The sequence below is a fragment of the Bufo bufo genome, chromosome 4 (genome assembly GCF_905171765.1).
Source record: "Bufo bufo chromosome 4, aBufBuf1.1, whole genome shotgun sequence".
Lineage (NCBI taxonomy): Eukaryota > Metazoa > Chordata > Amphibia > Anura > Bufonidae > Bufo > Bufo bufo.
The window spans coordinates 26,885,034-26,908,782 of record NC_053392.1 but is presented as its reverse complement, the minus strand read 5'-3'; the positions used below and the strand labels follow the sequence as shown (position 1 = coordinate 26,908,782).

At 44.6% G+C, this 23,749-nt stretch overlaps 1 long non-coding RNA gene across 1 annotated transcript; it reads left to right on the top strand.

The window, feature by feature from the left end:
* The first annotated feature begins 1,046 nt into the window (after window positions 1-1,046).
* Window positions 1,047-22,630, top strand: LOC120997074. Its single transcript, XR_005778063.1, has 4 exons — window positions 1,047-1,058; window positions 2,748-2,754; window positions 9,681-9,690; window positions 22,442-22,630. It is a non-coding gene; the product is annotated as an uncharacterized LOC120997074 (long non-coding RNA).
* The last annotated feature ends 1,119 nt before the right edge of the window (window positions 22,631-23,749 follow it).

Sequence of the window (23,749 nt, the reverse complement as noted above, 5' to 3'; positions counted from 1 at the left end):
TTAAATTCCAGGCTGATTTTTGCAAATCTGACATGTGTCACTTTATGTGGTAATAACTTTGGAACGCTTTTACTTATTCAAGCCATTCTGAGATTGTTTTCTCGTGACACATTGTACTTTATGACAGTGGTAAATTTGAGTCAATATATTTCACCTTTATTTATAAGATAATCCCAAAATTTGGAAAAATTCCCAATTTTCTAAATTTGAATTTCTCTACTTTTAAGAAAGATAGTAATACCTGATAAAATGGTTATCAATCAATATCCCCCATATGTCTGCTTTATGTTAGCATAATTTTGTAAATGTCATTTTTTTTTTTTAGGATGTTAGAAGGCTTAGATGTTTAGAAGCTATTTTTCAAATTTTCAACAAAATTTCCCAAACCATTTTTTTAGGCACCAATTCAGTTATAAAGTGATTTTGAGGGGCATACGTAATGGAAACCACCCATAAATGACCCCATTTTGTAAACTACACACCTCAAATTATTCAAAACTGATGTTACAAAGTTTGTTAAACCTTGAGGTGTTCCACAAGAATTAAAGGAAAATGGAGGTGAAATTTCAAAATTTCCCTTTTTTTTCATGTTAATCAATTTTTTCTTTCAACACAGCAAGGTTAACAGCAAAATAAACGTCAGTATACATTACTCTGATTCTGCAGTTTACAGAAATACCCCATATGTGGCAGTAAAGTTGAAGGCAACAGATAATTGCATTAGGCTTGCCAGTAAAAGCAAAAAAAAAGGCAGAGACCACTGTGGTACTCAGCAGAAGTGGCCAAAATCATTAAAAGCAAAAAGATAGCATTTAGTAATTATAAAAAATAAAAAAACGAGGATGACAGGCAAAGAGGGGCCAAGCAAGTTATAAGAGCTTATAAAGCACAGGCAGAAGAGAAATTAGCTCAGTCAGTGAAAAAAGGCGATAAGACATTTTTCAGATACATAAATGAAAAAAGGAAACTAAAACAAGGAATTACCAAATTAAAACCAAAAGAAGGAAGATATATGGAAGAAGATAAAGAACTAGCTGACTGCCTCAATAAATACTTCTGTTCAGTTTTTACAAAGGAAAATGAAGGAAAAGGACCTCAGTTAGGAAGGAAGACTAATGAATCTTTTGATGCATGTGTCTTAACAGAGGAAGAGGTTCTAAGTCAGCTGTCTAAAATTAATACAAATAAGTCACAGGGGCCTGATGGGATACACCCAAAGCTATTAAAAGAGCTTAGCGGTGAACTAGCAAAACCATTAAGAGATTTATTTAACCAATCACTAGAAACAGGAGTCGTCCCAAAAGATTGGAAATTAGCAAATGTTGTGCCCATTCACAAGAAAGGTAGTAGGGAGAAATCGGGCAACTATAGGCCAGTAAGCCTGACATCAATAGTGGAGAAATTAATGGAAACCATACTAAAGGAGAGGATTGTGGAACATCTAAAATCCCATGGATTGAAAGATGAAAAACAGCATGGGTTTACTTCAGGGAGATCATGTCAAACTAATCTTATTGATTTTTTTGATTGGGTGACTAAAATAATAGATGGCGGAGGTGCAGTAGACATCGCTTATCTAGACTTTAGTAAGGCTTTTGATACTGTCCCACATAGAAGGCTTATGAATAAACTGCAGTCTTTGAGCTTGGACTCCCATATTGTTGAATGGATTAGGCAGTGGCTGAGGGACAGACAACAGAGGGTTGTAGTCAATGGAGTATATTCAGACCATGGTCTTGTTACCAGTGGGGTACCTCAGGGATCTGTTCTGGGACCCATATTGTTTAATATCTTTATCAGCGAAATTGCAGAAGGCCTAGATGGTAAGGTGTGTCTTTTTGCTAATGACACAAAGATTAGTAACAGGGTTGATGTTCCTGGAGGGATGCACCAAATGGAAAAGGATTTAGGAAAACTAGAGGAATGGTAAAAAATCTGGCAACTAAAATGTAATGTTGATAAGTGCAAGATAATGCACCTGGGACGTAAAAACCCAAGAGCAGAATATAAAATCAGTGATACAGTCCTAACCTCAGTATCTGAGGAAAGGGATTTAGGGGTCATTATTTCAGAAGACTTAAAGGTAGGCAGACAATGTCATAGAGCAGCAGGAAATATTTGGGTGTATAGGGAGAGGCATTACCAGAAGAAAGAGGGAGGTGCTCATGCCGCTCTACAGAGTACTAGTGAGACCTCATTTGGAGTATTGTGCGCAGTACTGGAGACCGTATCTCCAGAAGGATATTGTCACGGCCTATGGTGTACGCTGTGACACTGTTGCCACAGTTGCAGTTGCCCGCGGCAACGTGTTGCTGTTAGAGCATGCGGTGGCAGTGTGTCAGCCTTCTGGGTGATTGCCGTGACATGGTTGCCACGCATGCTGTTGCCGGTGGTTACGTGTTTGGTATGCTTGTGTGTGCACTTCCCCTTTTAGTTGTAGCCTCCCTCTGTCTGGTGCTGTAAGGGTTAACTCCCTGACTGGGTGTGGTCACTTGGCTTATATTTTCTGTGGTTTCCTGGCTGGAGTCTGTGGTACTTCAGCTGTTGTTGGTGCTGGAGTTCTGCTCCAGTCCAGGGCGTTCCATCTGTTCAGTGAGGGCCACCCTTGTGGTCATCAATGTTATCCCGGTGTCTCCTTCCCTTCCTGTCCATATTTGTATGGAGTGGGTTATGTTCAGGGAGTTGGTATGTCTAGTTTGGTGTTACATTTCTGGTGGTTCCCTTGTCCCTGTCTCATGTTATTGCAGCTATGGTGTCCTGGGTTCCTGTGTGGTTTGTGGTGTGTGCTGTGTCCTTTAATGTTGGTGTGGACAGCAGCACTAGTGCACGGGTTCCAGTCAGTGTGTCTGTGGCAGGTAAGTGTGTTATTTGTTTCGCTTACCTTCCATCTCCTTATGCTGTAGGTGTTCCCCTCTCCTTGCACCCTGGCCTCAGATAGAGACTCCTGTTCCTCCATTACTGGGATGAACAGGTCGTCTCTTCCCTGCTCCTTGGTGAGGGATTACCAGGGCGACTTCGGGTCTCTAGGAATCCTGAGTATGAGTCGTCCTACCATCAGGGTCCGCTCATACGGTGAGGAGTCAGGGAGAGGATTAGGGACGCTGTAGGAGGTGACCTGCTCCCTTATTACTCCTTTTGGCCAGGCTGATCCCCTTTTACCCTTTGACACTGCACGGTGGAGGGTTTCCCCGACTCCCCATCATGACAGTATGACCACAAAGGCTCCTTGCTTGGAGCCTTCGGAAGAGGGCCCAGCATGTGTCGCCTGCCATTTTCTGGCACACATGCTTATCCTCCGGAGGGAGGGTGAAAGGTGAGACGCTGTTAACAGTGCGGTTCCCTGTGACAGTTGGTTGCAGTTGGTGTGAACCATCACTGGTGTTTGCATTTCTCCTCGTCCATTTCTCAGTGGTTCAGGTGCTTGTGTTGTTTGCTGGATGCATTCCTTTGGTGTACTGACTGTGTGCTGGTTGCTGATGCAGTCTTAGAGACACATCCTTGCTCTGACGCTGAATCTTCTTACTTCCCCTTGTCCATGTCTCAGTGTTTTTGTCACTTGTGTTGTGTGCTGGCTGCATTCCTGTGGTGTACTGTCTGTGTGCTGGTCGGGAATGCTTGCTCGCAGCAACCTTGTGTGAACTGGGTCTGAGGTGAACTCAGTGTTCAGTGCGGTCTCTCTGAGCTGTATGGTCAGGGGCGTAACTATAGGGGAAGCAGGGGAAGCGGCTGCTTTGGGGCCCTGACCAAGAAGGGGCCCATCCAGGAGGAGGAGGACTAAAAGATTTTGTCAGGGCCCCCTCAACAGTATTACACAATGAAATGATATACAGTGACAGTATAGACAGTGTAGAAAACGGAAGGAACAGCTGCCGGGCTTGGTCTGAGAGAGTGATCTTTACTAGCCACAGGAATGGGGGCGGCATGAAATGAAGGGGTTGTGAAAAAATTACTGGGGGAGGAGGCCCCCATTCAAAAATTTGCTATGGAGCCCAGTCATTTCTAGCTACGCCACTGTGTATGGTGGCTGGCTGCCTGGTTTCTAGGTGGTTCTGGGGGCTGGCAACAGTCTTTTAGAGACTTGCTTGCACTGATGCTGATCCTGTTACTTTCCCCACCCCCCTACCCCGTTGTTTTTTGGGTGTTCTGTTTAGTTCCCCTTTTTTGGGGGGGGGGGGGGGGGGGCTTTGAGGGGTGGGAGTGTCACGGCCTATGGTGTACGCTGTGATACTGTTGCCACACTTGCGGTTGCCCGCGGCAACGTGTTGCTGTTAGAGCATGCAGTGGCAGTGGCTCGGCCTTCTGGGGGATTGCCATGACAAGGTTGCCACGCATGCTGTTGTGGTTACGTGTTTGGTATGCTTTTTTTTTTTTTATCAACTTTGTTTTTATTGAATTATATAGATATATTGACATCCATTATTACCACAACCAGGTACAACAAAGCCCCAAAGTGGGACGCATGACATCAATGGATGAAACATAAAATATCAGGAAATAGCATGAGAACAGTGTTACATCACACTAGCAATTACAATCTCCCGATGCTTAGCATCAACATCCTTAAAATGTGATAGCATACTACTAACTTAGTAACATTGGTGCAAATCAAAAGAAGTACGAGCCAGAGAAAACAATAAAAGAATAGAAGCGAAAAGAAAAGAAAGAGAGAGGAGAAAAAGAGGGGTGGGAAGGGGGGGAAGCCTCCAGGATCGACATCTGAGGCTAATCAACTCTTACAGGAAGAAAGGCTATCTGCGAGTCTTTACAATAAGATGAGGATAGCCAGGGACTCCAAATATGAAGGAACTTATGGTGAGCACGACATGATCTACTGGACATCTCTTCGAACCTACAGATTTGATGTATTTTTCCAAGCCAATCCTTGGTGGAGGGAGGTACCATACTCAGCCGTTTCAGGGGAATCAGTGACTTTGCTGCAGCAAGACGGTAAGTAACTAAAGATGAGGAAGATTGGCGTATTTCCGCCGACGAGCAGCCCAGAAGGACCATTGCCGGAGTCAGTGTAAGCTTTGTCCCCACAACTTCTTCTATTATATTTTCTATTTCGGACCAAAAGGGGCGATTAACCAAACATCCCCACCAAATATGGGTATGTGTGCCTATTTGCAAATTACATCTCCAGCACAGGTTAGTGGGAGCTAGACCATGCAAGTAAAGAAACTCCGGGGTCTTGTACCAACGAGCTAGTATTTTGTAATTTGATTCTTGCAGGCATATACACCTTGAGTAGCCACGGGAATGCTGTATAATTTGTCTAGTTTCCAGCTCAGTGAGAGAAAGGTCCAGCTCCTTTTCCCAGGATGTAATATACCCAGGACTACTCAAGTGCTTCACGTTTCTCACGGTGGCCACCATTTTAGACAACTTACTAAGCCTGGTGGTCGGTAACGACAGCTCTTTTTCAAAGTCGGTGAGCTCTCTAAGGGGATAATTGGCCCGTAAGAAGTCTGTTCAGCAACTGTTAAGATGCGAGATATGCAAGAACGTAAGACTGAAGTTCGGGAGCAGTGCCTGTAGGTCTGATCGGCCGGGAACCCCTCAACTCGGGAACAAATCTGAGACGGAAACATGGGATAGTTGGTCCCACATAGGTTTAAAGGTAATTGATTCTCTCCCAGTAACCACAGGTATTAAGCTAGAGGGTAGCAATGGCGAGATCCCAGATGCCGACTCCGGCGACAGCAGTGCCCACATGTTTGAGGCTCCCTTAAATAACAAATCAATATCCGACGGGTTATATGTGACACGCTTTTTGGAGGGGATCCACATTTCCCGTAGTAGGTCTCCCTTGTATGCCTTACTTGACCAACTGAAAATACTATGTGGGTCAGAAAAAGCAGTTAGATTGGACCATCTCCTCAGTTGTATCGCTTTATATAATGTATATACGTCAGGAAGCCCTATACCACCCTTACACACAGGTCTAGTAAGGAGAGCATGCGCTAGACGAGGCCGCTTCTGTTTCCATAAGTACCGCGAGAAAAGTAATTTCAATCTGGTAAAGAAGGCTTGTGGCAGGGCTATTGGTAGCATTTGTAGCTTGTAAAGGACCCTTGGAAGCACATATGTTTGGATGACGTTCTTCCTACCAATCCATGAGATCAGAGGAATATCATAATCTGTAAGGATTTTTTGAATCTCTGCTAGAAGTGGACGGAAGTTTGCATCATATATTTTGTGTATAGAGGAGGGAATATTTACTCCCAGATACTTGAGAGAAGCTTGAGCCCAAACAAAAGGTGAAGCTTCCTTAAGTCTCCAAAGTCTATGTTTTGCTAGGGAAATATTCAATATCTCCGATTTTGTGGCATTCACTTTAAAGTTCGACACCCCACCAAAGCTGTCAAACAGTTTGACCAAACAGGGCAGCCCCCTCTCAGGATCAGATAACAAAAACAAAAGGTCATCTGCAAAAGCCAGCATTTTCAATTCCCCTTTTGGCGTAGAGAAACCTCCAATAAGTGGATGTTGTCTCACTTTCTGTAATAAAGTTTCCATTACTAGTATAAAAAGCGTGGGGGAGAGAGGGCAACCCTGTCTAGTTCCATTTGTTATTTCAAAGGGGCTTGACAGATGGTCGTTGACCAAGAGAGAGGCTGACGGGTGAGAGTACAGCGAAAAGATTGCCTCTATGAAAGCCGTAAGGAAGCCAAATCTCAGAAGGGTTGAGTGCATGAAGAGCCAATTAACTCGGTCAAAGGCCTTCTCGGCATCTACTCTGAGAAGGACCAATGACTTATCTTCAGCATGTGCCTGGTGTATTGCTGTAAGCAGTTTAGTCGTGTTGGTCCTCCCCTCCCTTCCCGGGACAAAACCTGACTGCTCCTCACCTATCAGGTGGGGTAGAAGCTTTTTTTTTATCCTTAAGGACAAGAGCTTGGCCCATATTTTCAAATCTAAATTCTGAAGTGAAATGGGTCTATAGCTCCCACACTCTGCTGGATCCTTCCCCTCTTTAGCTACAAGAGTGATGTGTGCCGCCTGAGTCTGCTTTGGCAAAGGGTCACCTCTAAACAGCGAGGAACAATATTCTACTAAATGGGGCAGAAGCACCTCCTGGAATTTCTTATAGTAAAGCAAGGGAAGACCGTCAGGGCCTGGACTTTTCCCAGGGGGAAAGGAGGTAAGGACCTCAGACACTTCCTTTTGTGTGATAGGTACAATTAGGGAGTTGATCATGGCCTGATCTAGTTGCGGCAGGGAAATGTCCCTTAAAAAACTATCAATTAAGTTTTGCCTTTGATTAGTACCAACCATAACGTCTGTTTTGTCTATGTTGTATAATGCTGAATAAAATTTATGGAAAGCTTCAGCCATCTCAGGAAGGGATGACGTAATTTTCCCTGTGTGGTTCCTTATCTCATGGATATGTTGTCTAGCTTTTTCTTTCTTGAGCAGTGTAGACATGAGCTTCCCTCCTTTATTGCCATGAGCATATAGCTTATGTCTAAAATGTAAATAAGCTTTGGCAGATTTATTCTGTAAATAGGTGATAAGTTTTTCCCTCAGAGCTCTGAGTTTCTCCTGTATTTCCAATGTTCTAGAGCTTTTGTGCTCTTTTTCTAATATTGTGATCTGTCCTAAAAACTCATCTATAATTTTTTGCCGATCTTTCTTAAGTTTGGACCCCCACGAGATGAAGAGTCCCCTAACAAAAGCCTTGTGCGATTCCCAAACTATTGGAAACTTGGGACCCGAGTGTTTGTTCAGGTCAAAGAAGACTGAAAGTTGAGCCTGTATATCTGAGAATGCTTCCGCATTTTCTAAGATTTGCTCGTTGAGTCGCCATCTCCATGTCGTGGGGGTGTCATTAGTGAGGGTGATCGATAAATGAACCGGTGCGTGATCTGAAATTGTAATGACCGAAATACCTGTATCCGTTACTCTCGGCAGAAGAGATGCATGAACCAATAGGTAATCTAACCTCTGATGTGAGTTATGCACCTGGGAGAAGTATAAGGGGTTCTGCAGCCGCCAGACATCTGTAAGGGAGAGTTCAGACAGTTTAGACTTCAACTTCGCTAAAGTATGTTTAGAGACACTTGACCTAGAGGTCGAGGAATCAAGTGAAGGGTCCAACGTGACATTCAGATCACCCCCTAAAATAATCGGACCATCTGCAAACAACTTGAGTTTATCTAAGGCATCTAACAGCCAAGGCCCCTGTGCATGATTGGGAGCATACAGGTTTGCCAAGGTAAACTTGACATTATATATCTGGGCCCTTAGGAATAACATCCTCCCTTCTAGGTCCTTGTACTGTTGCAATATCTTAATAGGGATAGATTTGTGCACAGCTATAGAAACTCCCTTAGAAGCTGAGGAAGTATGACATGAGTGGTACCAGTTAGTGAAATGTTTGGAAGGCAATTTCGGAATTTTGTGATTTTTAAAATGGGTCTCTTGTAGGAAGAGAATGGAGGCTCTGAGTTTCTTGAGCATGTCCAGTACATGATGTCTCTTGTTCGGGGTATTCAAGCCCCTCACATTAAAAGATGCACATCTAATGTCGCACATGCTTCAGGGAGTACTTTCCCCTAGACAGAAAAGCAAACAAAACAAAACTCTGAGATTTGATAAAATAGAAAAGATAAAACTTGGAGAGGAGAAAAGGGAAAGAGAAAAAAAAAAGATAAGAATCAGTAGGGTAAGAAGATAAAGTGTTAAAGACTAAATAGGAAAAGAAGGGGTGTATTAAGTAAGAGTGAGCTTCAAGTCTATGAAGCCAAGTGAAAGATGAGTTAGCACTCAAAGACAGGGGTGAGAGAGATGTACAAAATGTGAACAAGTCTTGACCTGTGGTGTACAGACACATAACGTTATGCACAACATATTTAGCAAATCGCCAATTATCATAAACCTTGTCTCAACTATCAGCTTGTTCCCATGGAGAGGGAGGGAGGGGGGGAGTAGGTTGATTAGCTAACATGGTTGCAAAGAGAGATCAGTAAATCATCGCTTTGTTCCGATCTCCTCAAGCTTCTCTGAAACTCAAAACCTTCCTTAGTTAAACTGCTAACTCCCTCTTCCTTCTAGGGCAATAGCACTTGGGGCCCTTGGATTGAGTTAAAAAGAAGAAGGGAGAGAAAAAAAAAAGAGGGGGGATGGGAGCGGGAGGGAAGAAGCACATGGATCAACCTTACCCTGGCTTTCAATACGTATGACTGAGTTGCTATTATTTATGCAATACAATGATGTTCCATCTCCTCCATCAAGTGCAGAAGCATGACCCCATTCAGAGGACAATCATAGCTAACCAACTGATATCTCCGCACATCCTTAACCCAGTTTCCCGCGCTTATCCTATAGAGATGGGGAAGATGGAACATCGCTTCCCACCAGGACTACATACATAGCTAGATTTAAGGAACCATTCATAATCACAATGAAAACGATAGATAAGGGGTCTCAGGAACCGTCCTCTACCCTGCCGCAGATCTCATGTGCAGGGGAGTCCAAAGATGTAGATAGTCTCCAGAAGACTCTGAGCAACCTATAACTGAGACGAAAATGAAAAAAAAAAGGGGAGAGGGGAGAGGGAGAGGAAGGGAGGGGGAAGAGGGACGGGGTGATGAGGGTCAGGATGGACATTCAGGGAAGGGACAAACTGACAAAAAGGAACCTTTAGGCAAAGGAGGAGATGAGAGTTCTCTCAATAGGTATTCCGTAGTGGTTAAAAACTAAACAGATCCACTTGCGGCAAGTAAACAGGCAGTCTGCAGGAACATGTAAACTGTAAGTGCCTCGTGCGGTTCTTTCTGAAGATAAAACCAGATGAGTAAGAACCAGAATTCAGCGATGAGGCGAGTTGGTGACAGCTAAAGGCCTCTTCATTCTTTGAGGTTTCGGGCGAATGAAAGTATGCCATTCCTCTGTGCGTGGCAAGGGAGGCAGAGGAACCAGATCAGCTGCAGGTGACCATGACGGTATCTCTACAGGTTCAATGCCGAGGGCAGACCATGCGGTTTCTAGATCAGCTGGGGTCTTGATGATGATCCTCTTGTCATTCTTCATTATCGAGATCCCGAAAGGGAACAACCATGCATATTGCAGGTTTCTTTCTCTCAGCTTGTCAATCAGCGGTCGCGACACTCTTTGTTTCTGAAGAGTAGAGGGCGCAATGTCTTGGTAGAGGGAGATCTCGACCCCCTCGTAGCAAATCAGAGATTTTTCCCTTGCCGAGCGAAGAATCACAGCCGTGTCCACATAAGATAACAGGCCACATATTACGTCCCGTGGTGGGTCACTCGGCTTTGGTTTCGAACGAAGAGCTCTATGTATCCGCTCTATTATGATTGCATTTGCACGGTCCTGGTCTAAAAGTCCAGCAAATATTTCCCGCGCCACTTTAGGGAGTGCATCCCCTGCCCAGGATTCCGGGAGCCCCTTTATTCTAATATTTTTCCGGCGGCTTCTGTTTTCCTGATCCTCGATCAGTGTGTATGCCGTATTAACATGGGCCTCCAGCTGCTCCGTTCTGGCTGCTAGTCCTGAGGCATGATCGGTGAGTTCCGAGCACGTCGACTCAAGGGCCTCCGTCCGGAAGCCAAGGGCATGTAAGTCCGTTTTTATGTCTGCTAAATCCTCTCTTACCGGTCTCAGTGCCTGGGTCAGGGCTTTCTTAAGCACTGCCGCTGTGAGCATTTCATTCGGTGTTTGTTCTTCATCACTACTCGAGTGACGTTCCTCCTCAGAGTCCCGCTGCTCAACGGGTTCCGGCGCCATCTTGGCCAGTGGAGCGGGAGAACCTGCATGTCTCTTAGTGAAGAGTTTCGTGACTGCCGCTTAATTCATCTTCTGTTTGGTAGGTCCTTCACCTTCTCTCGGCTGATATCTCCCTATTTTGCCCATAATTTAGGCGATTTAGTAGGCTAATTCAACGTTATTGTAAGTACGTGGCAGGAGAGAGCTCTCTCAGGCTGCCATCCAGTCCGCGGTCAAGCTCCCTAGCGTGTTTGGTATGCTTGTGTGTGCACTTCCCCTTTTAGTTGTAGCCTCCCTCTGTCTGATGCTGTAAGGGTTAACTCCCTGACTGGGTGTGGTCACTTGGCTTATATTTTCTGTGGTTTCCTGGCTGGAGTCTGTGGTACTTCCGCTGTTGTTGGTGCTGGAGTTCTGCTCCAGTCCAGGGTGTTCCATCTGTTTAGTGAGGGCCACCCTTGTGGTCATTAATGTTATCCCGGCATCTCCTTCTCTTCCTGTCCTTATTTGTATGGAGTGGGTAATGTTCAGGGAGTTGGTATGTCTAGTTTGGTGTCACATGTCTGGTGGTGTTTGGTGTCCAGCATGTTTACTAGACATTCCCCTGTCTCATGTTATTGCAGCTATGGTGTCCTGGGTTCCTGTGTGGTTTGTGGTGTGTGCTGTGTCCTTTAATGTTGGTGTGGACAGCAGCACTAGTGAACGGGTTCGAGTCAGTGTGTCTGTGGCAGGTAAGTGTGTTATTGGTTTCGCTTACCTGCCATCTCCTTATGCTGTAGGTGTTCCCCTCTCCTTGCAGCCTGGTCTCCGATAGAGACTCCTGTTCCTCCATTACTGGGATGAGCAGATCGTCTCTACCCTGCTCCTTGGTGAGGGATTACCAGGGCAACTTAGGGTCTCTAGGAATCCTGAGTATGAGTCGTCCTACCATCAGGGTCCACTCATACGGTGAGGAGTCAGGGAGAGGATTAGGCACGCTTTAGGAGGTGACCTGCTCCCTTATTACTCCTTTTGGCCAGGCTGATCCCCTTTTACCCTTTGACACCGCACGGTGGGGGGTTTCCCTGACTCCCCATCGTGACAGATATTGATACTTTGGAGAGAGTTCAGAGAAGATCTACTAAACTAGTACATGGATTGCAGGATAAAACTTCCAGGAAAGATTAAAGGACCTTAACATGTATAGCTTGGAAGAAAGACGAAAAAGAGGGGATATGATAGAAACCTTTAAATACATAAAGGGAATCAACAAGGTAAAAGAGGAGAGAATATTTAAAAGGAGAAAAACTGCTACAAGCGGACATAGTTTTAAATTAGAGGGGCAGAGGTTTAAAAGTAATATCAGGAAGTATTATTTTACTGAGAGAGTAGTGGATGCATGGAGTAGCCTTCCTGTAGAAATGGTAGCTGCAAATACAGTGAAGGAGTTTAAGCATGCATGGGATCGGCATAAGGCCATCCTTCATTTAAGATAGGGCCAGGGGCTATTCATAGTATTCACTTTATTGGGCAGACTAGATGGGTCAAATGGTTCTTATCTGCTGACACATTCTATGTTTTTATGGGCACGTGGCAGTGGTCAGAAGGAACGGAGCTCCATATGGATTTTGGAGGCAGATTTTTCTAAAAATGGTTTTTAGGCACCATTCTGTATTTGAAGAGACCCTGACGTACCCCTACAGTGGAAACCCTTAAAAAGTGACCCCATTTGGGAAACTACACCCTTCAAAGAATATATTAAAGAGGGTACTGACCACTTTGACCCCCTAAGCATTTTACAGAATTTGGAAACACTTGGTGTCACGGATGGTGTTGCAGAAAGCTGGAACTTATAAATAAACAACCGACTGGCTTGATCCCAAACTAAGGAGCATATGGGTGAGCCCTATAAAACCCCTAGAGCTCTCCCTGACTGCTATGCCCATGCAAAGGTCTTAATGGTAGACGATTGCATGCCCTCGTACCTTATACTATGTGACACTTGAAAACCCTATAATAGTGAGGGGACACGACCACCGGCTCCCTGTACTTAATACAGATGGAGTCAGGGTCACCTACAATCAAGCCAGCAAGGAACCACAAATAAAGGAAACAGACTTATCTGAGGAATCAGGAGATGCAGCCTCCAGCAGTGAACACAATCCAGGAAGAAGTATAAACCGCAAAGTGAGGCAGTATGGGAGGGAATATAAAGGGAGACAATCAATGCAAATAGGTGACATCTGGGAGAAGGAAAGGAGATGAGAAAGTGAAACCAAAACAAAGAACATCATACAACAGGTAGAGAAGAACGTCTGCCAGATCTTCTCACAGAGCTGGCGGTGACAGTACCCCTCCCTCTACGGGTGGACTGCGGACACTCAGAACCCACCTTCTCAAGATGAGACCAATGGAAAGCCCTGATGAGATGAGTGGCCTTAATGTCCGCCAGTGGGACCCACATCCTCTCCTCAGGACCATAACCCTCCCAATGAACGAGGTACTGGAGAGAACCGCGGATAATGCGAGAATCCACAATCCTAGAGATCTGAAATTCAAGATTACCATCAACAACAATCGGAGGAGGAGGCAAAGAGGAGGGTACAGTGGGTTGGACATAAGGTTTTAATTGGGACCTGTGAAAAACATTATGGATCTTCCAAGTCTGAGGAAGATCAAGACGGAAGGCAACGGGATTGATGACGGACAAGATCTTGTAAGGCCCAATAAACCTAGGACCTAACTTCCAGGAGGGAACCTTCAGGTTGATATTCTTTGTAGAAAACCACACCAGATCCCCCACATTCAGGTCCGGACCAGGCACACGTCTCTTATCCGCCACACGCTTATATCTCTCACTCATCCTCTTCAGATTACCCTGAATCTTTTGCCAAATAAATGACAAAGACGAGATAAATCTCTCCTCATCAGGTAAACCAGAAGACCCCTCTCCAGAGAATGTCCCAAACTGCGGATGAAACCCATATGCAACAAAAAATGGTGACTTATCAGAGGACTCCTGGCGACAGTTATTTAACCACCTCAGCCCCCCTAGCTTAAACACCCTTAATGACCAGGCCACTTTTTACACTTCTGCACTACACTACTTTCACCGTTTATTGCTCGGTCATGCAACTTACCACCCAAATGAATTTTACCTCCTTTTCTTCTCACTAATAGAGCTTTCATTTGGTGGTATTTTATTGCTGCTGACATTTTTACTTTTTTTGTTATTAATCAAAATTTAACGAAATTTTTGCAAAAAAATTACATTTTTCACTTTCAGTTGTAAAATTTTGCAAAAAAAACGACATCCATATATAAATTTTTCTCAAAATTTATTGTTCTACATGTCTTTGATAAAAAAAAAATGTTCGGGTAAAAAAAAAAAATGCTTTGTGTAAAAGTTATAGCGTTTACAAACTATGGTACAAAAATGTGAATTTCCGCTTTTTGAAGCAGCTCTGACTTTCTGAGCACATGTCATGTTTCCTGAGGTTCTACAATGCCCAGACAGTAGAAAAAACCCACAAATGACCCCATTTCGGAAAGTAGACACCCTAAGGTATTCGCTGATGGGCATAGTGAGTTCATAGAACTTTTTATTTTTTGTCACAAGTTAGCGGAAATTTATGATTTTATTTTATTTTTTTCCTTACAAAGTCTCATATTCCACTAACTTGTGACAAAAAATTAAAACTTCCATGAAATCACTATGCCCATCACGAAATACCTTGGGGTGTCTTCTTTCCAAAATGGGGTCACTTGTGGGGTAGTTATACTGCCCTGGCATTCTAGGGGCCCTAATATGTGGTAAGTATTTTGAAATCAAAATGTGTAAAAAATGACCTGTGAAATCCTAAAGGTGCTCTTTGGAATGTGGGCCCCTTTGCCCACCTAGGCTGCAAAAAAGTGTCACACATCTGGTATCGCCGTACTCAGGAGAAGTTGGGCAATGTGTTTTGGGGTTTCATTTTACATATACCCATGCTGGCTGAGAGAAATATCTCGGCAAAAGACAACTTTTCCCATTTTTTTATACAAAGTTGGCATTTGACCAAGATATTTATCTCACCCAGCATGGGTATATGTAAAATGACATCCCAAAACACATTGCCCAACTTCTCCTGAGTACGGAGATACCACATGTGTGACACTTTTTTGCAGCCTAGGTGGGCAAAGGGGCCCACATTCCAAAGAGCACCTTTAGGATTTCACCAGACATTTTTTACAGATTTTGATTTCAAACCACTTCTCACGCATTCGGGCCCCTAAAATGCCAGGGCAGTATAACTACCCCACAAGTGACGCCATTTTGGAAAGAAGACACCCAAAGGTATTTCGTGATCGGCATAGTGAGTTCATGGAAGTTTTAATTTTTTTTCACAAGTTAGTGGAATATGAGACTTTGTAAGAAAAAAATAAATCATCATTTTCCGCTAACTTGTGATAAAAAATTAAAAATTCTAGGAACTCGCCATGCCCCTCACGGAATACCTTTGGGTTTCTTCTTTCAAAAATGGGGTCACTTGTGGGGTAGTTATACTGCCCTGGCATTCTAGGGGCCCTAATGTGTGGTAAGTAGTTTGAAATCAAAATCTGTAAAAAATGCCCTGTGAAATCCGAAAGGTGCTCTTTGGAATGTGGGCCCCTTTGCCCACCTAGGCTGCAAAAAAGTGTCACACATCTGGTATCGCCGTACTCAGGAGAAGTTGGGCAATGTGTTTTGGGGTGTCTTTTTACATATACCCATGCTGGGTGAGATAAATATCTTGGTCAAATGCCAACTTTGTATACAAAAATGGGAAAAGTTGTATTTTGCCAAGATATTTATCTCACCCAGCATGGGTATATGTAAAATGACACCCCAAAACACATTCCCAAACTTCTCCTGAGTACGGCGATACCACATGTGTGACACTTTTTTGCAGCCTAGATGCGCAAAGGGGCCCAAATTTCTTTTAGGAGGGCATTTTTAGACATTTGGATCCCAGACTACTTCTCACGTTTTAGGGCCCCTAAAATGCCAGGGCAGTATAAATACCCCACATGTGACCCCACTTTGGAAAGAAGACACCCCAAGGTATTCAATAAGGGGCATGGCGAGTTCATAGAAATATTTATTTTTTGGCACAAGTTAGCGGAAATTGATTATTTTTATTTTTTTCTCACAAAGTCTCCCTTTACGCTAACTTGTGACAAAAATTTCAATCTTTCATGGACTCAATATGCCCCTCACGGAATACCTTGGGGTGTCTTATTTCCGAAATGGGGTCACATGTGGGGTATTTATACTGCCCTGGCATTTTAGCGGCCCTAAAGCGTGAGAAGAAGTCTGGAATATAAATGTCTAAACATTTTTACGCATTTGGATTTCGTGAGGGGTATGGTGAATTCATGTGAGATTTTATTTTTTGTCACAAGTTAGTGGAATATAAAACTTTGTAAGAAAAAAATAAAAAATAAAATTTCTGCTAACTTGGGCCAAAAGAATGTCTGAATGTAGCCTTACAGGGGGGTGATCAGGGAGTGTATATGGGGTTATCACCCCCCTGTCATTGATCACCCCCCTGTAAGGCTCCATTCAGACGTCCGTATGTGTTTTGCGGATCCGCGGTGTCCGTGTTTTGCGGATCCACGGATCCGCAAAACACATACGGACGTCTGAATGGAGCCTTACAGGGGGGTGATCAATGACAGGGGGGTGATCAATCACAGGGGGGTGATCAGGGAGTCTATATGGGGTGATCACCCCCCTGTCATTGATCACCCCCCTGTAAGGCTCCATTCAGACGTCCGTATGTGTTTTGCGGATCCGATCCATGTATCCGTGGATCCATAAAAAACATACGGACGTCTGAATGGAGCCTTACAGGGGGGTGATCAATGACAGGGGGGTGATCAATCACAGGGGGGTGATCAGGGAGTCTATATGGGGTTATCACCCCCCTGTAAGGCTCCATTCAGACGTCCGTATGTGCTTTGCGGATCCGATCTATGTATCCGTGGATCCATAAAAAACATACGGACGTCTGAATGGAGCCTTACAGGGGGGTGATCAATGACAGGGGGGGTGATCAGGGAGTCTATATGGGGTTATCACCCCCCTGTCATTGATCACCCCCCTGTAAGGCTCCATTCAGACGTCCATATGTGTTTTGCGGATCCGATCCATGTATCCGTGGATCCATAAAAAACATACGGACGTCTGAATGGAGCCTTACAGGGGGGTGATCAATGACAGGGGGGTGATCAATGACAGGGGGGTGATCAGGGAGTCTATATGGGGTTATCACCCCCCTGTCATTGATCACCCCCCTGTAAGGCTCCATTCAGATGTCCGTATTTGTTTTGCGGATCCGATCCATGTATCCGTGGATCTGTAAAAAACATACGGACGTCTGAATGGAGCCTTACAGGGGGGTGATCAATGACAGGGGTTGATCAATGACAGGGGGGTGATCAGGGAGTCTATATGGGGTGATCACCCCCTGTCATTGATCACCCCCCTGTAAGGCTCCATTCAGATGTCGGTATGTGTTTTGCGGATCCGATCCATGTATCCGTGGATCTGTAAAAAACATACGGACGCCTGAATGGAGCCTTACAGGGGGGTGATCAATGATAGGGGGGTGATCAGGGAGTCCATATGGGGTGATCACCCCCCTGTAAGGCTCCATTCAGACGTCTGTAGTTGTTTCGCGGATCCGATCCATGTATCCGTGGATCCGTAAAAAAAATACGGACGTCTGAATGGAGCCTTACAGGGGGGTGATCAATGATAGGGGGGTGATCAATGACAGGGGGGTGATCAGGGAGTCTATATGGGGTGATCACCCCCCTGTCATTGATCACCCCCCTGTAAGGCTCCATTCAGACGTCCGTATGTGTTTTGCGGATTCGATCCATGTATCCGTGGATCCGTAAAAAACATACAGACGTCTGAATGGAGCCTTACAAGGGGGTGATCAATGACAGGGGGGTGATCAATGACAGGGGGGTGATCAGGGAGTCCATATGGGGTGATCAGGGGTGATCAGGGGTTAATAAGGGGTTAATAAGTGACAGGGGCGGTGTAGTGTAGTGGTGTTTGGTGTTACTTATTACTGAGCTGCCTGTGTCCTCTGGTGGTCGATACAAGCAAAAGGGACCACTAGAGGACCAGGTAGCAGGTATATTAGACGCTGTTATCAAAACAGCGTCTAATATACCTGTTAGGGGTTAAAAAAATCGCATCTCCAGCCCTCTAGCGAACGATCGCCGCTGGCAGGCTGGAGATCCACTCGCTTACCTTCCGATCCTGTGAACGCGCGCGCCTGTGTGCACGCGTTCACAGGAAATCTCGCGTCTCGCGAAATGACGCATATATGCGTGACTGTGCCTGCAGCTGCCGCCTCCGGAACGCGATACTGCGATTAGGCGGTCCGGAGGCGGTTAAAGCAAACTCAGCAAGGGACAAAAAAGAACACTAATCCTCCTGATTCTCCGCCACAAAACAGCGCAGATATGTCGGGTGCCCAGCAATGACAGTATCGTGGTGCTCCTTACAAACCTTGTGTCGTAAAGCGAGAGGCACAAACAACCTCCCAGGGGGACAAAGATCAGGAGCCTCTGCCTGGGCTGCCTGAACCTCTGCCTCCAAATCAGGATAAAGAGCAGAGACAACCACCCCTTCAGCCAAAATGGGACCCGGGTCTTCAAAGTTCCCCCCTCCCGGAAAACAAAGTGACAGGGCATCTGCCTTCAAATTTTTAACCCCAGGGCGGAACGTTACAACAAAATTAAACCTAGATAAGAACAAAGACCATCTGGCCTGTCTCGGGTAGGCCAGATTCTTATGGTCTGTAAACACGGTAATAGGGTGTCTGGCTCCCTCTAACCAATGGTGCCATTCCTCAAAAACTAATTTGATGGCCAACAACTCCCTATTTCCCACATCGTAATTTCTCTCTGCAGAGGAGAGTTTTCTTGAGAAAAAGGCACACGGTCGCCATTTGGCAGGAGAGAGACCCTGAGATAAGACCGCACCCACACCCACCTCAACAATTAAAGGTAGAGAGACATCAGGTTGTACCAAAATGGGAGCGGAAGCAAAACTCTCTTTGATACTAGAAAAGGCTTTAAGCGCATCTACCGACCACAAAGAAAAATCTACCCCCTTTTTAGTCATATCAGTGAGTGGCTTAACAACAGAGGAATAATTCAAAATGAACTTTCTGTAATAATTGGCAAAACCCAAAAACCGCATCAGCGCCTTCTGATTCTCAGGAAGCTCCCAATCAAGCACAGCACGGACCTTCTCAGGGTCCATGCAAAAACCAGAAGCGGAGAGAAGAAAACCAAGAAATTGAATCTCCGGAGCCGCAAACACACATTTTTCCCCGGCTCCCTCCACTTAATATGGACGGAGTCAGGGTCACCTACAATCAAGCCAGCAAGGAACCACAAATAAAGGGAACAGACTTATCTGAGGAATCAGGAGATGCAGCCTCTAGCAGTGAACACAATCTAGGAAGAAGTATAAACCGCAAAGGGAGGCAGTATGGGAGGGAATATAAAGGGAGACAATCAGTGCAAATAGGTGACAGCTGGGAGAAGGAAAGGAGATGAGAAAGTGAAACCAAAACAAAGAACATCATACAACAGGTAGAGAAGAACGTCTGACAGATCTTCTCACAGAGCTGGCGGTGACACTTGGCTGTGAAAATGAAAAGTTGTGTTTCTTCCAATAAAGTGTTGCTTTAGCCCAATATTTTTTCATTTTCACAAGGGGTAAAAGGAGAAAAAGCACCCCATAATTTTTTTTACAAATTTTCTCCTGAATACGGCAACACCCCATATGTGGTGGTAAACTGCTGTGGGGGCACATGGCAGGACTCAGAATGGAAGGAGCGCCATATGGCTTTTGCAGCGCAGATTTTGATGGATTGGTTTATGGTTGCCATTGTTTTTTATTTATTAAGTGATTGTCTTATGTGGGGACGCATTTTTTGCGGGATGAGGTGACGGTTTTGTACCATTTTGGGGTACGTAAGACATTTTGATCACTTGGTATTAAACTTTTTGTGAGGCAAGGTAAAAAAGAAATTGCTGTTTTGGCATGGTTTTAAAAAATATATTTTTGACAGCATTCACCTGAGGGGGCATATAATGTGATATTGTTATAGAGCAGGTTGTTACGGACGCGGCGATACCAAATATGTCTATCATTTTTATTTTTGTTAAGTTTTACACAGTGAAAGCATTGTTGAACAGAATAAAATCTTGTTTTTGTGTTACCATTTTCTGAGAGCCCTATTTTTTTTTATTTTTTTGTGCTATTGTAGGGGCTCATTTTTTGCAAGATGAGATGACGGTTTGATTGGTACCATTTTGGGCTAAATACACCTTTTTGATCGCTTGATATTACACTTTTGTGAGGCAAGGTGACCAGAAAATGGCTTTTTTGACACTGTTTTTATTTTTTATGGCGTTCACCTGACGGGGTGGATCATGCGATATTTTTATAGAGCTGGTCGATCCGGACGCGGACATACCTAATATGTCTACTTTTCTTTTTTTCCCTATTTTTTACAATTTTTTTTAACTTTATTTTAGGAAAAGGACACTTCAGTTTTTTTTTTTACTTGAAACTTAATTTTGGACTGTCACGGAAGGCAGCCATGATGCCTAAGGAAGGCATCGGGCTGCTTTCCCTGCTATCGGGTCCCTGTCACAGCATTGCAGGGACCCGATGGCCGTCCCGCACCCGGCAGGATACTGCATGTCCCTTGGTCAGCGTTGACCACGGCAGTGCAAAGGTTAATGCTCTGGCATCTGTGTTTTCACCCATGCCAGCGCATACAGCAGGAGTCCGGCTATCAGTGACTGTCGGACCCCTGCAGCTGATCAGGCAGGCGCAGCTTCTGGCGCTGGGATTTGTGACCCTGGTATCCTACAGGTTAATAACTATCTTCAGTATAAAGAAGAACAAGGAGTCCTCGGAGTGATGATATGGCCCTCACAAAGCCCTGATCTCAATATCATCCAGTATGTCTGGGATTACATAAAGAAACAGAAAGATTTGAGCAAGTCTATATCCACAGAAGATGTGTGGTTAGTTCTGAAAGATGTTTGTGACAAGCTCCCTGACGATTTCCTTCAAAAACTGTGTGCAATTGTACATAGAAGAACTGATACTGTTTTGAAGGCAACTGATGGTCACACCAAATATTGATTTGATTTAGAGATTTCTTTTTTGTTCATTCACTTTGTTAACCCCTTAGTGACCACCCATATGTGTTTTTACGTCGGTCACTAAGGGGCCTTATACTGGGCCGCCGCTTTTTTACGCAGCGGGGAGCGCGGACCCAGCTCTCACATGAGAGCCGCGGCCCTGCTCTAACAGCCTGGACCGGTAGGAGTGTCGATCCGGGCTGTTTAACACTTTACATGCAGCGGGCAATGGCGCCCGCCGCATGTAAAGTGCTGACAGAGGGAGCGGACTCCCTCTGTCTCCCATTGGCACCCCGCAAATGCGATCGCGGGGTGCCGATGTGCTTGAAGGCTACCTGGCATCTGTTGTAGGCCCTGGGCCCGGCTGTAGTAATTTCCAGCAATATTAGAATAGCATTGCCATTAAAATGCAATGCACTATAGGGATAATGCACTGCATTTTAAAAGCAATCAAAATACTGTCTGTTATAGTCCCCTTATGGGACTATTAAAGGGGTATTCCCATTTCATTAATTGCTGTTAATCAGTTTCCCCAAGTGTCCTTGAATAATCTTCTAAATAACTTCTATTTCCTAACTTGCACCGTTCTCCTGAAAAATCCCTTCATCTGCGCCTGTGTTGTCTACCTGTATCCTCTGGTTACGGCCACATACTTGCGGGGCTTGTATGTCTTGCGCCTGCGCACAATGTCCTACCTTCTCCCCAGCCGGCCGCTCGAGAACGCGCACGCATGCCCAAAGAGATCACTTGTAAAACAGCCGTGTCTGACCCTGCATGCTGGAGATAGTGCCGGGGAGAGAAACGGTCTGCCTGCCACGCTGCTGTGCTGCAGATGCTAGAGGAGGAAGGAGGGCCCTGGAAGACCACAGTGGCAGAGTTTAGGGATTGATATGCTCCCCTATTAGTCCCGGGCCGACTCCTTCTGGGCGCCGGAGCACACGGCGTCCTCGGTTGCTATGACGCCATGCGCTCCCTCCTGCCGCCGGAATACAGTGATACACTCTTAGATCATAGCAGTGTATTACTGTTTTCCGGCAGCAGGAGGGAGCGCACGGCGTCATAGCAACCAAGGACTCCGTGCTCTCTGGTGCCCAGAAGGAGTCCAGGCGGCAATCCACAGATGCCCCCCCCCCATAAGTGCCATCCACAGATGCCCCCCCACCCAATAAGTGCCATCCACAGATGCCCCCACCCCATAAGTGCCATTCACAGATGCCGACCGCCCCCCCCCCCCCCCCCATAAGCAGGGGGATGGGCTTTACATACTCTGCAGGCTGCCAGAAGGATGACTCATCCACATGAACGAGCACGCAATGACTGAACTCTCAACTGCCTGAGCCAAAGATTGAAAAAGCAAGATGGGACAACCCCTTTGATTAGAAAAAAAACACATTTATTAAAAAAAAAATACACATTTTTTCTATTGAAAATACCCTTTTACTGAAAAAAATAGCAAATAAAAAATCTCCCCCATATGTTTGGTATTGATGAGTTTGTAACGGCTCTGACTACATAAAAAAAAGAGAAAAAAAAGACAGAATTGCTAATTTATTCTTAGTTGCCACTGAAAAACATAATAACAAGCGATGAAAAAGTGCCATTTACTAGAAAATGATACCAATGAAAAATTCAAGTCGTCCCTCAAAAATCAAGCCCTCACACAACTCCATAGAAAAACTAATAAAAACGTTATGGGTCTTGGGAAGTGGCAATGCAAAAAAGTAAAATAAAATATATGTATTTGGTATCTGTAATCGTACTGACCCAGAAAATAAAGATATTATGTTATATATACCGAAAAATTAACGCCGTAAAATTTATAACGTAAAAACGCAGTGGCAGTATTGCTTTTTTTCCCATCTCAGTCCCAGAAAGAGTTAATAAAAGTTAATCAGAAAGTTATGTGTACCCCAAAAGGAAGCCATTAAAAACTACAACTTGTCCCGCAAAAAAACAAGCCCTCATAAAGCTATATAGACGGAAAAATAAAAAAGATAGCTCTTGGAACGCGACGATGAAAAAAGGAAGAAAAACGCTTGGTCATAAAGGCCCAAACAGGCTTGGTCACTAAGGGGTTAAATGATAAAAATCAACTATTAATGCTTCTATCTTTGAAAGCATTCTTACTTTGCAGCATTTGTTCCCATACCTGCCTAAAACTTTTTCACAGTACTGTACACTAGAGATGAGGGAATCAAAGTTGACGAAGTGGAATTCCATCCAAATTTCAGGAAAAATTTAATTCATCCAGAAATCTAATTTCCCCGCACTAAAATGACTGCTGCACATGTTAGAAAGAGGAAATAAGAAGCCCGGGAACGAGGGATCACTCATAATGCCATGCAGACAGCCAATCAGCAGCTAGCCAGCCCCTGCGATGTCACAGCCCTATAAAAAGCCTCATCCTGCCCAGACTCTGTCATTTCCAGTGAACACTGATTAGGAAATACTTTATTCCCCAAAAATAACTATTGAGCAGTTCAGAGACAGCTTAGTGAGAGTGTAGGGAAAGGATAGGGAGGCATTATCCACACTGTAGGGAGAGAGCAGGAACCAATTGAACAGTGTACAGCCTGGGTAATAGGGTCTATTCTATTATACCTTGCTGCACTAATTGGGGTAAAAAAGGGTTCTAACACTACTGATTTTAGGTTGTTTGCATTCTTTGATATATACCGTATTTTTCGCACTATAAGACGCACCGGCCTATAAGACGCACCTAGGTTTTTGAGGAGGAAAATAAGAAAAAAAATATTTTTAACCAAAAGATGTGCTTTTGGTGGGTTTTGAATTAATGGTGGTCTGTGCATGGCACTATTATAGGGGATCTGTG